This window comes from Brassica napus, unplaced genomic scaffold, assembly GCF_020379485.1.
Source record: "Brassica napus cultivar Da-Ae unplaced genomic scaffold, Da-Ae ScsIHWf_993;HRSCAF=1395, whole genome shotgun sequence".
Lineage (NCBI taxonomy): Eukaryota > Viridiplantae > Streptophyta > Magnoliopsida > Brassicales > Brassicaceae > Brassica > Brassica napus.
In genome coordinates this window covers 14,570-17,697 of record NW_026017028.1, presented here as the reverse complement: position 1 = coordinate 17,697, position 3,128 = coordinate 14,570, and the positions used below count along the sequence as shown (strand labels likewise).

The following is a 3,128-nucleotide window of genomic DNA, read 5'->3' as shown; positions in this document are numbered from 1 at the left end:
AGGATGGAATTAGATTAGGATGGAGTTAGATTATGATCAAATTAGAATACGTTTAGATTATTTTTATATAATAAATTTGAATTGTTTATAACCATCTATTTTTCGAGTTTTTTTTCTTCAGATTGACGATATTGCTATGGCCAGCGGTAGACAGAGACTTAGGAACCTTACGCCTAAAAACTCTTATGCGAGTAATGATATCTTGCATATTTCTATTGTTTTATCCATTCATCCATATGCATTTTGATCATATAGATTAGGATTTAGCCATGTTTAGGTTGCATTTTGCATACATGAGTCCTTATCAGGTATTGGAGTACCACATGGAGTTCTTGGAGACACTTGGAGGCATTTGGAGCTCAAAAAGGAGTGTTTAGAGTGGTCATGGGCGAGCAAGGCATGGGAGCGACCAGTCCGGAGCGACACCACCAAGTCGCTCTGATCACCAGTCTGGAGCGACCTCACTAGAGCGACAGGAAAGAGTCGCTCGCGTATTGATCACCCAGAGACAACGGATCCGGAGCGACCTCTCGCAGTGACACAGCGAGGTCGCTCCCGAATCATGGAATTTCAGAGAGTGAAAGATGAACACGGATGAAAGCCTTAAAGATCTTTTCTGAAGCTCAAAATTTGTGGAGACACTGGAAATTGAGTTAGCTTTCCAATGGAAGTGGTTTCAAGTCATTTGGAGATGTATTGGATAAGTTATAATCGATTTACTACAGGTGTATCAACCCTTACCGGGGACCACTGGAAAGTTGATGGGATTAACCAACTTCCCACTTTCTTCCACCCACTTTCCTTTGCACGATTTTTCCTACTTTTTGTATAATATTTGCTTTCTTTTTATCCAAAGAGTGGGCAAGAAACATGAGTATTGTACTGGGTAATAAAGAAAAACTTGTCAAAAAACTCTCTCTCTTTGAAATATCATTGTTCTTAGTGTTCTTGAGCTGTTCTTCAATTGTTCATCATCTGTTCTTGAGTTCTAATTTCGTTTTGCTTGTTTAATCCTTGTTTATCTTTATTCTCTATTGTATTTACTTGAATATGCTTCAATCTATTATGAGATTAAGTGTTTTCATGAAGATTAGTGAGTGGTTTCCTTAAGAATTCATGGGTTAGGGAGATTAGAGTAACTTAGTGAAGATCTATGGTGTTATTGTATTAGATCCTTGTATGAACTTGCTTGTTGAGTATTTTTAATGCTTGTTTAGTCTTGATCACTCTAAACCTGATTTCTAAACACTTCTCATCAGACATGATTAGATGAAGTGTTTGAATCAACTCAACTAAGCTCTAGTGAGATTAGCCAAGGACACTTGATGTTAAAATTGCTAGATAGTTATTGAACTTGAACTTAAAGATTGCTTGATTGAATTAAGCCAAAGACATTTGATGTTTAATGATTTCTAAGCAAATGGGCATTTACCTAGACATAGGACTTGTCTAAGATTGTGTTTAGACTTAAGAGATTATTTTGATTGAAAGCTTGTCACCTAGATTGGATCTTAGTTACTTGAAGTCATTTCCAATACCCATGGATTCACTTGTCTAAATTGATTAAAACCTTGTTGTATTGCTCTGTTTGCTATTGTTACTTGTCACACACTCACAACTATTGAATCTGCTTAGCTTAAGAAATGACTTGTATTCTCGCTGATTCACATCACTAGGACTGGTTCGACATTCACCCCCTACACTACAACATTTGCAATAGGCAGAAAAACCTATTATCAAATTGGCGCCGTTGCCAATCCTAGTCTGATTGTGACATTGCGTTTGAGTCTTTGCTTGAGACTGAGTTTTACTTTGTTTTTAAGTTACTAATTATCTATCTTCATATATATTTGGATGACAGGTGCATGAACTTGAGAAGCAAAGGATCAACAAATCTTGCACCAAGAGTGGACAACATCAAAGCCTTAGAAAGAGAGTTGGGAAGACAGAGAAGAGAAAGAGAAGCAAGCCCACTTACATAGATTGGGGCTTGAGATGGAGAGAAACCCGAATCAACCGGAAGGTGTCTATGAAGTTGATGATCATAGACAAAATGTCCAAGAAGTTCCTCCTGGAGCTGCTCAAGAGGGCAATGGTCAAGGAGCTGCCAACCTTCGACCTAGACAACCACAACGCCAAGCTAGGGCCATCGGTACATATGATCAACCTAACATAAATGGGAATAGGTTGGGCATTAGGGGACCGCCAGTTGCCAACAACAATTTCGAGATCAAGTCCAGCCTCATCAACATGATTGAAAACAACAAGTACCATGGACTTGCCTTGGAAGACCCACTAGATCACCTTGACAGATTTGATAAATACTGTGGCTTGTCAAAAACAAATGGAGTTTCAGAGGATGCTTTCAAGCTCAGATTGTTTCCCTTCTCTTTGGGAGACAAGGCTCACACTTGGGAGAAAAACATCTCAAGTGATACTATCACAACTTGGGATGAATGCAAGAAGGCCTTCCTCAACAAGTTCTTCTCTGCTACAAGGACTGCAAACCTTAGAAATCAGATCTCTGGTTTTCAACAAAAAGGACTTGAAGGATTTTCAGAGGCATGGGAGAGATTCAGAACCTACTTGTCTCAATGTCCCCACCATGGCTTCAACAATGAGAGCTTGCTAAGCACTTTCTACAGAGGAGTCTTGCCTAAATTCAAAAGCCAGCTTGACACTGCAAGCAATGGAAACTACTTGGGGAGGACTGTCGAAGATGCATTAAAACTCTTGGAGAACATGGCACAGAGTGATTCTGTCTACAATGATGAATATGACAGAAGAGACAGAAGTGGGGGAGGAGAAGATATGACCACAAAAAGAGAACTGAAAGCGATACAAGAAAAGATTGACATGCTACTATCAGAAAAGAACAAGAAGGAGGACATATGGTTTCTGAAGCTGATGGAGTAGAATGCCAAGAAGATATGTACTATGTCAATGCTCAGGGTACATGGTACAAGAAGGAACATGAATATCAAAACCAGAACAACTACCAACAGAAACCCTGCTACAACAACCAACAGAAGCCATTCAACAACTACCAGCCAAAACCATTCTACAACAATCAGCCTAAGCCATTCTACAACAACAACCAAGGTGGTTACCAACCAAAACAGAACTTC

General features: G+C 39.3%; 1 non-coding gene across 1 annotated transcript; it reads right to left on the bottom strand.

The window, feature by feature from the left end:
- Window positions 1-2,505: 2,505 nt before the first annotated feature.
- LOC125606819 lies at window positions 2,506-2,612 on the bottom strand. The gene has a single exon (XR_007338041.1). It is a non-coding gene; the product is annotated as a small nucleolar RNA R71 (small nucleolar RNA).
- Between the last annotated feature and the right edge of the window lie 516 nt (window positions 2,613-3,128).